We start from the raw sequence: 13,632 nt of genomic DNA on the forward strand, positions 1-13,632 counted from the left end.
AGGTTAACCCTTCTTTGCTAGAAGAACCTGTAACCACCTCCCCTGAGGTAGTCACTTTGCAAAGTACTTTTGATTTTCCTCAAGACCTGCCCTCATCTTTGCTTCTAGACCTCTAAGTAGACTCAAGTCCCAGCCAGTTACAAAGAGTAAGGTACAAAATGTGACCTACCAAAAATTATGCCTTTTACAATAAATAGACAGAAATCTGGGGGATGTGTGTAGGAATGGATCTTGAGGGGTGGGATAATGGTGGAAGGAATATGAAGTTGGGGATCAGACCAAATTTATTTATAGGAATCTACTAAGTAGAGAATCTGGATTTAATGTTGCAGCTTGGGGTGGTTGGTTAGAAAGGGGTCTAGTTCTTTAATTGGTTAGTTGGTTGGTTGGTTGGCAGGTTGGCTTGTTTGCTGGTTGCTTAGATGGCTGGTTGGCTGGTTGGCTGCTTGGTTGGTTGGTTGAAACACAAGGCAAAAGTGGCCTACAGTAAGTGAAGTTGAAATGGTGAACTTGCTTTGGTATACTGCGGAGGATGGTAGAGGATGGCATTCAAACGCTTCAGGAGATTGGAACATCAGACAGATTGACTGATCACATAAGGCTTTCTCATCCTCCCTGGGAGGGTCACCACAACTGTGAGAAATAAATTTGTGAGGAGGGCCCCAAGTATCCTTGAGTTCTGCAGTCACTCTTCTCTGTGTCAGAAGTCACAGTGGGAACTACAGCTATTAAGCTGTGACCCCTATATGCAATGGGGATAATTGGATCTTGGATATCAGGGCCATGTGGCAGCACTTAATCACCAAAGGCAAGGGGGGCATGGCTACAATAATGGACAAAAAAGTCAAAACAGTACTCAGAATAGTCTGGCTCACAGGATGTATGGTATTGGCCAGCTGATCACAGTGTAACTAGAAAATAAACAGATGGGCAATCTACTACAGGAGTCTAACTTGAATCACTAAAACAGAATGTCATGGCCCAGTAAGCACTTGCCACTTCCAGACTTGAGTCGGTCAATAGATCCAGAACCCTTGAGGCTGGGTCCCCTTGAGGAAGGACCATGCTACACTGCCAAAAATTTATATGGTTAACCTTTTTCCCAGCCTTCCCCAAAGGGGCTTATAGCCTTCTATCAAGGTGACTGTGCATCAGAAAAAAGGAAACACTTAGACCTTTGGGGGTACTGGACATTGGTTCTGAACTGACACTAGTTCCAAGGTATCACTCGGGTCCATCAGTCAGAGTGGGGGCTTATGGAGGTCAGGCTCTCAATCAAAAGGTTTAGCTCAGGTCCATTTCACAGTGGGTCCTGCAAGTCTCTGAATCCATGCTGTGGTTATTGCCCCAGTGCTGAGTGCATAATTGGAATAGAACAGTCACTGGCAGAATCCCTAGAAACACTTGCTGTTTACCTGAGACTCAAATTGAACTGGTGTTCTGTATTTTTATTTGCTAAATCTGGCAACCCTACCTGAAGGAAATTACAGCTGAGGAAATGCCCCTTGTAAGCAAAGACTTAGAGGGCAGGGGAGTGAGGTTTGTTAGGTAGATTGCAGCCCTGAGCTCAACCTCTGGTTGGTATAAAACAAGGGTCAAAGGAAGTGGAATTCACTAGGGCTTGTGAAAGTTCTGGAAATTTAATTTTTAAGAAAGAAAGAGGGGGTTAAGGATTAGCTGGAAAGAAGGGCAAGGGAATCTTTGGGGTGATAGAAATGTTCTATATCCTCACTATTGAATCTTATTAAATTATACACTTAAAATGGGTACATTTTTAAGAACTTCCCTGGTGGTCCAGGGGTTAAGACTCCATGCTTCCACTTCACGGAGCGCAGGTTCAATCCCTGGTCAGGGAACTGAGAGTCTGCACACCATGGGACACTCAAAACCAAACCAAACCTTTGCAGTTTTCCCTCAGTTGATTAATTTCTTTTATTAGGTCTCGTGATTATAAAACAAATTGTCTGGAAGTGATGATTTAAACAGTGCATTGGCAGGAAAGAATATTCACATGAAAGGAGTCTTATTTCCTTTGAGCTGATGGGATAGCTGCTTTTGTGAATTTGATGCTTGGACAATATGCCTGAGGGCGGGAAGAGGTTAAGATACATAAAGTAGTTTGAATTGGTTTGTCAAAGGAAAGGCTCATCGCAGATGGTTTAAGTGCTATGTATCAAAAGACTTAAAAATGTACACACATTTTGTCACAGCAATTCCACTTGGAGCAATTTATCCTAAAGCAAAGATTCAGCATAAAGATGGACGTTCTAGGATCTTACTGTGATGATGATTATAAGTGAAAATCTGGAAATTGCCTATATGCTTACTAAGAGAGAATAGAGTAGGGTTGAAACATGCATATAATGAAACGTTACCCTTAAAAAGGACAGTGTGGATTTTTTTAAACATAGGAAAAATGTTGCCAAGCTATTGTTAGATTTCAAAAATTATAACACTAGATCTAGTATGATCTTTTTGCCTAAAAAGAAAAAAAAAATATGCTCAAAGGAGAAGAAAGATGACAGGAAAGAAATTGTTGTGACGGTCTTCTGAGTGACATTGAATGTAGCTTTGGTCTTGTTTTGCTTATCTGTATGTCTCAAGGTCTTCTAGGAAAAATATGGCTTTCTTAAATAACCAAACCATTTTAAAGAAAATAATTGGAAGCTCTTTTTGAGTTTTGTAAGAAGTGTGAAGACACAGAACCTGCTCTCTCACAGCTCTCCACACGGGAACCCTCAGGGATGGTCCAGAGATGTTGTAGAGGCTGCAGCGTGATTTCCCAGCAACCATAGTTCTTGCAACAGCAGCATATTTCCTGCCCCTTGTGATGCACCTAACATCTTAATCCCAGCTCCAAAATACACTCCATGTCTACTGAGGAAGAGTTGCCCTCACCATAGAGACCATCTCACTCTTCGTCTTTTCCCTCCTCCTCTGTTCTTCATCACCCCCAAGGTTACGGCTGTGTCTTTGGGATACTTCATCCTGCTTACCATAGAAACCGTTGACAGTGTTGCTTTCCTGCTTGTTTAATGAATCATCCAATTTCAGCTAGTCTTCTCTCCCTCCCTACCCTTCCCACCCCTGTCACTTTTCAAATTATTTCCCAGTTGGTCACTGTTTCCATACTGACCAAAGCCACTCAGGGCGGCAGCATCATTCCTTCTGAAACTGAAACCCAGTGGTCTCCATCCTTGCTGCATCTTGGAATCACGTGGAAGAGTTTCATAAAATATGATACCAAGACCCCCTTCCCAGAGACCCTGATATATTTTGTCTATAGCGGGGAGTGTTTTAAAGTCTTCCCAGTGATTCTAACGCATAGGGTGCATTGTGAAGCCCTCCCTTAACCTCTATAACCCATGCAGCATCTGCAGGGCTAAAAGAAGGAAAGTCTAAGGTAAAATTTCCTCGGCAGAGCAGCACTGGCCTATGCCCAGGTGGACCTGATAATCAAGCCCACTCCCTCAAATTAACCCTTACAGTTGAAAATGTTGCTCTTATTTTCTAAGGTTATCGTCCAGAAGGGGAGGCTGAGTCAGCTCTGAAGTCCCAACTTGACTTGTTCTTGAATTGACTGGTGCGTATTTTTCCCTCCTAAATGCACAGAACACCGTGTATGTCTCTCTTCTGCCATCACTCAGAGCCTATCAGGGATGCTGACAAGAATCCATCCTGCTCTTCAGAAGGTTCACCAGGCTCTATCAGGTTGATTCAAGCTTTTTTCCTCACCTCTATTCATCATCTCCTGTCTGAACCATACAAGAGCTTCCTAACCAGTCTCCCTCCCATCCCTGTCCCATCCGATCCATTCCGGCACCACCAGTCTATGGATCCTTCTAGATTCTCTTTTCCCTGATCACGTCAATCCCCTGCATAAAAATCTTCAACAGCTCCTAACTGCCTGACTTATTACACTGCCGTTAAGAATACAACTGATTTTAATGGTTGTACATTTTTGAGTTTTTGCTATGTGCCAGGCACTGGGCTGAGCATGCTACATGCACAGTTGCATTTTCCAAAATGTTTTATTATGAAAATTTTAAAACATATGAAAAAAGAGAGAGAATAACACAGCCCCTCCCCCCCCCACTCTCCCTGATTTTAAAATTCAAAAAGCTCTGAAATCCAGAAGTTTATCATACGTTTGGTGCTAAAACTCACCTGGTAGCAAAAACCTGACCCAAATAAGAATGAAATTACCCATGTCTTTATTTGATCCACTTTGTGTGACTATTCAAAAATATCACTGCAGATATATTAATATATTTTTACTATAAGGTACTGTCTAGGTCCCCATTAAGGGTGTGATGTAATAATATACAGTGCATGTACCTGAATGCCTTTCTAAAATCTAGAAACATCAGGCTTTATAAACAAGATTTGAATAAGGAATTCTATACCTCTGCAATAAGTACCTATATATCTGCAACTTAGTTTTAGAAACTGTTAGCATTTTGATGTCTTTGCTTTTCTATCAGTCTATAGACGTAGATGATAAAGACATAAATTATACAGATATAGATAATATCAACTATAGATATAGATACTGTTTTAGCCCTCTGTTAGTCACTCAGTTGTGTCAACTCTTTGAGATGCCATGGACTGTAGCCTGCCAGGTTCCTCTGTCCATGGACTTCTCCAGGCAAGAATATTGGAGTGGGTAGCCATTCCCTTCCCCAGGGGATCTTCCTGACCCAAGGATGGAAGCCACATCTCCTGCATTGCAGGCAGATTCTTTACCATCTGAGCCACCAGGAAAGCCCATTGTAAACCCTTCCCCCCAAATATAACCACATCAAATCCCTAGAAGCTGTGAATGTTACCTTATTTGGAAGAGTTCTTTGCAGATTTACTTAAGGATCTTAAGGTAAGGAGATCATCCTGAATTATCCAGAGGGCCCTAAATCAATGAGAAGTGTCCTTCAAAGAGACAGAGAGACAGAAGAGAGGATGAATTGTGAAAGTAATAGTAAAGAAAGTTATTCAGTTGTGTCTGACTCTTTGCGACCCCATGGGCTCTACAGTCCTTGGAATTCTCCAGGCCAGAATACTGGAGTGGGTAGCCTTTCCCTTCTCCAGGGGATCTTCCCAACCCAGGGATTGAACCCAGGACTCTGCATTGCAGGCAGATTCTTTACCAGCTGAGCCAAAGGCAAGCCCAAGAATACTGGAGTGGGTAGCCTATCCCTTCTCTGATGGATCTTCCCGACCCAGGAATCGAACCAGGGCCTCCTGCATTGCAGGTGGATTCTTTACCAACTGAGCTATTAGGGAAAAGTGAAGGCAGAGATTACGGTGATGTGGCCACAAGCCAAGGAAAGCAAGGGACATCAGAACTGGAAAAACCAAGGAAGGAGTCTTCTCTAGGGCCCCTGGATGGATCAAGTTTCTGCCAACATCTGAAGTCAACATCTTGATTTCAGAATTCTGGTCCCCAGCACCATGAGAGAGTAGCTTTCTGCTGTTTTTAAACTCCAGTTTGTGGCAATTTGGTGCAGCCATGACAGGAAACTAACACAGATTTAAATATAGATATAGATATTGACAGGGCTTCCCAGATGACCCTAGTGGTAAAGAACCTGCCTGCTGATACCACAGACATAAGAGACCTGGGTTTGATCCCTGGATGGGGAAGATCCTCTGGAGAAGGGAATGGCTACCCACTCCAGTATTCTTGCCTGGAGAATCTCATGGACAGAGGAGCCTGGTGGGCCACATTCCATAGGGTTGCACAGAGTGGGACACAACTGAAGCAGTTTGGTGTGTGCACACACACACGCACACACATAGACATTGACGGAGCTGTCAGCATAGGCTGAACCATTTGAAAGTGCTTACAGCCCTCATGACCCATCACTCCCCAATCCTTCGTGCCTGCATCTCCTGCTGCCCTCTCAGAGCCCATGAGAGACATGTACATATAGGCACATCTTGCTTTACTGCAGTTCATAGATACTACGTTTTTTACAAACTGAAGTTTTGTGGCAACTCTGGGTTGAGCAAGTCCATTAGAGCCATTTTTTCCAAAGCATTTGCCGACTTCATGTCTCTGTGTCACATTTTGGCGATTCACATAATATTTCAAACTTTCTCATTGTTATTGTATGATGGTGATCTATGATCAGTGATCTTTGATGTTACTGCTAAGACTTGCCTGCAGGCTCCATTGATAGTTAGCATGCTTTAACAATGACGTTATTTCTTTTAAAATAAAGGTGTGGGGAGCAGTAACACCCCATAATGTTTCTGCACAGCATTAGTGGCATGAAGTATGCATGAGAGAGAACAGTGACCCAATAACCTGAAATACGTACATTTTGCAACTCTTTGTAGGTTTGGGGACTTCTAACCTCACCACCCACTCCATCTGAAAGCCCGTTATGCCTCCAACCCCTAGGACAATCATACACTCCCCACTGAAAAACAAAAGCAAAAAAAGTCCTTTTAAATTAAGGTATGTAATGATATTACTTTTTTAGATATAGAGCTATGGCACACTTAATAGGCCACAGTAGAGTATAAACCCAAATTTTATACATACTGAGAAACCAAAAAGTTCACATGACTCACTTTATTGTGATATTCACTTTATTGTGGCAGTCTGGAACCCAACACAAAATATGTCCAGGAACCCAATGCAAAATATCTCCAAGATATGCCTGTATTTTTACCAAGTTACACAACCATCACCATAAATCAGCTTTATGACACTTCATCACTCCAACATGATCTCCCATGCACACTTACTGTTAGTTCCTATCCTGCCCCATGCACCCACTTATCTATTGTCTATCTTCAGAGTTTCGCCTTTTCTGAATACTTCCTACAAATAGACCATACAATATATTGTCTCTTGCTTATGGTTTCTTTTCCTGAGCATATTTTTGAGGTTCACCTGCGTCATAGCATTATCTATAGATGGTTCTTTTTTGTTGCTGAATAGTATTCCACTATAAGGATTTAGCACATCTTAGTCTATCTATTTGCCCATTGATGGACTTTTAGGTTGGTTCCAAGTTTCGTCTAGCCCATCACATTTTAGCTGAGGGTTAGAGGGTGGACTTCACAGCTTCTGTCAGCTCCTTGACATGACACGCAAAATGTGCATGTGTGTGTGTTTTCTCTTTCTGCCCAAGGTAATAAGGCAGAATGTGGTGTGAGATATACAACTGTGTCCATTACAGAGGCCAGGAATGGAGGCATGGGAAAAGTTCATCCAATTCCATTTTTGCCACTCTTGTAGTCAAATTCAAAGCAAGGAGATTACAAATGACCTCCCAGGGAACAAACAAGCCAGCATTCTGGAAGGAGAGTTTAGGGACATCGTAGACCCTGCAGGAAGAAGTGGCCAAGGGAAGGCAGCAGGAATTACCCTGAGACTTCTCAGCAGGGAAACAGTCGTGCTCAGGCCAAGAAGGAGAGCATCTTTGGCTGTGGGAGCCACACCTGTTCTACCTTCTGATGCTTTTCCCTTCCTGCCCCGATGATGCTGATGGAGATGACAGGGCTGAGATGGCTGCCTCCTCAGCAAGGAAGCCCGTGTGTGTCTAAGCAAGATGCTGCAGGTAACTATTGCTACTGGTTCAGCTATGCCGAGGTGGGAGCTGCCTGGAGACCTGACAAGACATAAATTGGAGAGGAATGAGACTATTAGATAGTAGAGATAGGACAGAACACTGGAGTCTTTGCTGTAACTCAGGGAAGGCAAAGCATTTTCCCCAGGAAGAGGTCATGTGAAGAGCAAATCAAATCAGGATGCTTATTTAGAGGGGGATTTACGGCTCTATTAAAAAATGCTTCATGGGGCTGAGGCAGGGAGCTAAGAAAACAGGCAGCATCATTAAACCTTTTATCCTACAAAGAGGAGCCTCCTTGGTGAAGAGAGCCTTCTGGCATTTTGGAAGGGACAGCTCAGAAAGGCTTGCCAAGGGGCAGTCTGCAAGATGCCTCAGAGATCCTGTTGGAGCAGGAATTACAAGGCAAGCAGATATCCCCCAGTTACTCCCCCACAATTTAACCACAGAAATGAGTTGGTTTATATAAAGAAGCCTAAACAACTTCATTTAATGAAAGGAGTTCTGATGTCAAAAACCCCTTGTTTGGAAACCCCCATAGCACATGTTTCAGCTAAGCCACAAGATTCATCCCATGATGACAAATGAGCTCTTACTATGTTGCAGGCTCTGTGCCAGGTCCTAGAGACAAGGTGTGAACAAAGCAAGGATGATTCTCAATATCTTGGCGTTTACAGTCTCTTGGGGCAGTGAGACACTGGAAAGAACGAATTCACAAATAAATATATGATTATAAGTTGTGATAAGTTCAATATAGAAAATACCAAACTTTAGAAGAAACCAATATATAGAAAAAAACAACATTTAAAAAGACACATGTACCCCAATGTGCATTGCAGCACCATTTACAATAGTTTGAACATGGACGCAACCTAGATGATCATCGACAGATGAATGGATAAAGAAGCTGTGGTACATATACACAATGGAATATTACTCAGCCATAAAAAGGAACACCTTTGAGTCAGTTCTAATGAGGTGGATGAACCTAGAGCCTATTATACAGAGTGAAGTGAGTCAGAAAGAGAAAAACAAATGTCATATATTGACACATATATATGGAATCTAGAAATTATCCTAGATGGTACCGATGAAATGATTTGCAGGGCAGCAATGGAGACACAGACATAGAGAACAGACTTATGGACATGAGGGTGGGGAAGAAGAGAAGGGGGATGTATCAAGAGAGTACCATGGAAACTTACATTACAATATGTAAAATAGATAGCAGGCAGGAATTTGCTGTCTGACTCAGGGAACCAAAACTGGGGCTCTGTAACAACTTAGAGAGGTGGGATGGGGAGAGAGATGGGAGGGAGGTTCAAAAGGGAAGGAATACATGTATACCTATGGCTGAATCATGTTGATGTTTGGCAGAAACCAACAAAATTCTAAGCAATTATCCTTCATTAAGAAGTAAATTTAAAATTTAAAAAATATAGCAAATGGTGATATGAAGCAGAAAATCAGCAGGGAGGGTTGGGTTGGACAGAGTAGGCTTCTCAGAAATGACGCTTAAATTGAACCCAGAAGTAGACAGGGAATTAACTGGCAAAAGAAATGTATTTGTGGGCTTCCCTATTGGTTCAGGGGTTAAGTATACACCTGCCAATGCAGGGGACATGAGTTCGATCCCTGATCCAAGAAGATCCCACGTGCTACCAGACAACTAAGTCTGTGCCCCACAGCTGCTGAGCCGGTGCTCTAGAGCCCATGAGCTGCACTACTGAAGCCCATGCATGCCTATAGCCCGCGCTCCACAAGAGAAACCACTGCAAAGAAAAGCCCATGCACTGCAATGAAGAGTAGCCCTCGGTTGCCGCAACTAGAGAAAGCCTGTGCAGAGCAACAAAGACCCAGTGTGGCCATAAATAAAAAACAAAATTAACTAATTCATTGTCTTCTAAAAAGAAATGGATTTGTGAGGAGGGCCAGGTATTTACCTAAAATATTACAACTTTCACTGAATAACCCATCCACGCCCAGAGGGAGTAGCGCAGCCCTTAGGAAAGAAATATTCCACATTTATCGAATCTTGTTTAACTTTTCTACCAGCTGAGCTGATTTCCCATCTATTCAGTGCCAGCGGTCTGGATGACGTCAAAGGTCTGGATGACGTCAAATACAGTGGAGTTCTCAAAGGCAAGGGCCCTGAGCAAAACATTTGCAAAGAGAGGCTTCCAGAAACCTTAGTTCATCCATCCACTTAATCAACATTTGCTTTTTATTTATGATGGGCTAGGAGCTTGAGAGGAACTGTGAAAAAGTTGGAAACCCACCTCCTACAAAGCTTAAAACAAAGTAGAGAAAGACAGGTATCTAGGCCGTGTGAGAAGGGACACTGCTGAGAGACTACAAGCCTCAGATAACACGTGGCAGGTACTCGAGAACATAGATGGCAGTACCAGGCTCCCATTACTCCTCATCTCAACCCAAGAAGTTCTGCTCTAGCTTGTCTTCATGCTGAGAAATATCTGGAGGGAAAAAGAAGAATGATCCACTGCTTAAAAAAAACAGGAGGGCTCTGGAGAAAACTCCAACTCAAAAAGATGCATGCCCAATGTTTGTAGCAGCACTATTTACAATAGCCAAGACATTGAAGCAACCTCAGTGTCATTGACAAACGAATGGATAAAGGATGATGGAATATTACTCAGCCATAAAAATGAATGAAATAATGCCATTTGCAGCAACATGGATGAACCTAAAGCTTATCATATTAAGTGCGGTAAGTTAGACACAGGAAGAGAAATGCCATATGATATCAGTTAATAGTTCAGTTCAGTCACTGAATCGTGATATCTATCTTCTAGGATTTGAAATAGCTCAACTGGAATATCACTTAAATGTGGAATCTTAAAGAAATGTTACCAAACAGAAGTAGACTCACTTACGGTTACCAAAGGGAACGTAGCAGAGGGTGGGAGAGAGATAAATTAGGAGTTTGGTATATACACACTACTATATAAAAAATGGATAAACAACAGGGACCTACTGTATAATAGCAGTTCCGTTCAGTTCAGTCGCTCAGTCATGTCCGACTCTTAGCAAACCCATGGACTGCAGCATGCCAGGCTTCCCTGTCCATCACCAACTCCCGGAGGTTGATCAAACTCATGTTCCTTGAGTCGGTGGTGCCATCCAACCCTCTCATCCTCTGTCGTCCCCTTCTCCTCCTGCCTTCAATCTTTCCCAGCATCAGGGTCTTTCCCAAAGAGTCAGCTCTTCTTCAGGTGGCCAAAGTATTGACGTTTCAGCTTCAGCATCAGTCCTTCCAATGAATATTCAGGACCTATTTCCTTTAGGATTGACTGGTTGGATCTCCTTGCAGTCCAAGGGACTCTCAAGAGTCTTCTCCAACACCACAATTCAAAGGTGTTAGTTCTTCAGCGCTCAGCTTTCTTTATGGTCCAACCCTCACATCCATACATGACTACTGGAAAAACCCATGGCTTTGACTACATGGACCTTTGTCAGCAAAGTAATGTCTCTGCTTTTTAATATGCTATCTAGATAGGTCACAGCTTTTCTCCCAAGGAACAAGCATCTTTTAATTTCATGGCTGCAGTCACCACCTGCAGTGACTTTGGAGCCCAAGAAAATAAAGTCCGTCACTGTTTCCATTGTTTCCCCATCTATTTGCCATGAAGTGATGGGACTAGATGCCATGATCTTTGTTTTAACCTATAAAGAAAAGGGGGGGGGGTAGCTAAATCTTTTTTTAAAAAATGAATAATTAATAACTTTTCAAAACAGAAAGCATCAGGCCCAGATTAACTCATTAATAAAGTCTACCAAAAGTTTAAGGAAGAAATTATATATTATATATATATATAATATATATTATGTATTCTCTTTCTGAAGATAGAAGCAGAGAGAGTACATGCCTAACTCATTCTATGGAACCAGCATTATCCTAAAGCTAAAACCAAACAAAGATATTATCAGAAAACTATAGATTGATATCTCTTATTGGTCATAAGTTAAAAATCATCAATAATTTATTACCAAATCAAATTCAACAATGCATGAAAAGAACTACAGATCACATCACAACCAAGGGGGGATTTATCCCAAGTACTCAATAATGGTTCCACATTTGAAAATCAATTAATGTGATGTAATCAAATTAACATAATCTATCACACCAACAAGGTCAAAAATCTATCATACCAGGTCAAAAAAGAAAAATCACATGATCACATCGATAGATGCAGAAATATAATTTGGCAGAATACATTATGAATTCATGATAAAAATAAAAGCCTTCCATAAACTAAGCATAGAGGAAAATTTCCTCAACTTGATAAAGAATATCTACAAAATCCCTACAGCTAATATCATAATTCACAGTGAGAAACTTGAAGCTTTCCCACCAAAATCAGAAATAAGGCAAGGATTTCCCTTAATACCACCACTTTTCAACATTGTACTGGAAGTCCTATTTAATAAGACAAGAAAAGGAGATAAAAGTAATACAGGTTGAAAGCAAAAAATTAAGCTGTCTTTATTTGCAGATGACATAACTGTCTACACAGAAAATCTTAATGTATTTTTTAAAAATCTCCTGAAACTAATAAGTGATTAGAGCAAGGTTGCAGAATACAAGGTCAATATGCAAAACTCAACTGTTTTCCTATATCAGCAATGAACAAGTAGAATTTGAAATTAAAAACACAACATCATTTATAATTAGTACCCCTAAAAATGAAATACTTAATAATATATCTAACAAAATATGTACAAGATCTGTATGAAGAAAACTATGAAACTCTGATGAAAGAAATCAAAGAACTAAATAAATGGAGAGATATTCCATGTTGATGGATAAGTGGACTCAACACTGTCAAGATGTCAATCCTCAGTTTGATTTATAGATTTAATGAAATCCGAATCAAAAGCTGAGAAAGTAATTTTGTGGATATTGATGAACTGATTCTGAAGTTTGTGTGGAGACAAAAGATCTAAAATAGCCAACATAATGTTGAAGGAGAAAAACAAAGTTCGAGGATTGTCAGTAATTGACTTCAAAACTTACTATGAGGCTACAGTAATCAAGACATCCTTCCCACCTAAGGAGTAGTTATTTCCCTACTCCCACATGAAAGGCTAGAGCTGACTGGGGTTATTTTCCTTTCCCTAGGTCAGTTAGGCTCTTAAGAAACCCCGAAAGCCTATGCTCTGGTTAACTAGTTTCTCCCGAAGGCAAGCTTTTGTTTGAATTTTTCTTTTTATTTTATATATGTTGGGAAAGATTGAAGGCATGAGGAGAAGGGGACAACAGAGGATGAGATGGTTGGATGGCATCACCAACTCAATGGACACGAGTTTGGGTAAACTCCGGGAGTTGGAGATGAACAGGGCGGCCTGGCCTGCTGCAGTTCATGGGGTCTCAAAGAGTCGGACACGACTGAGCAACTGAACTGAACTGGAGTATATTTGCTTTACAATGTTGTGTCAGCTTCTGCTGTACAAAGAAGTGAGTCAGCTACACACACACACACACACACACCCCACACATATATCCCCTCCCTCTTGACCTTTCCTCCCACCCCACCCCCTGTCTCACCCATCTAGGTCCTTACAGAGCACCAACCTGAGCTCCACGTGCTTGCCAGCAGGTTCCCATTAACTCTCTATTTTACATGTGTGTATATATGTCAATCTTAATCTCCCAGTTTATCCCACCCGCCCTCCCCCCCAACCCCATGTCCACAGGTCTATTCTCTACATCTGCGTCTCTACTCCTGCCCTGGAAATAGGTTCCTCTGTACCATTTTTCTAGATTCCATGTATTTGCATTAATACACGATATTTGTTTTTCACTTCGGACTTCACTCTGTATGACACACTCTAGGTCCAGCCACATCTCTACAAATGGCCCAATTTTGTTCCTCTTATGGGTGAGTAATATTTCATTGTGTGTATGCACCACATCTTCTTTATCTGTTCATCTGTTGCTGGACGTATAGGCTGTTTCCTTGTCCTGGCTACTGTAAGTAGTGCTGCAATGAGCACTAGGGTACATGTGTGATTTTGAATTATGGTTTTC

Source organism: Dama dama, chromosome 10, assembly GCF_033118175.1.
Source record: "Dama dama isolate Ldn47 chromosome 10, ASM3311817v1, whole genome shotgun sequence".
NCBI classification, from domain to species: Eukaryota; Metazoa; Chordata; class Mammalia; order Artiodactyla; family Cervidae; genus Dama; species Dama dama.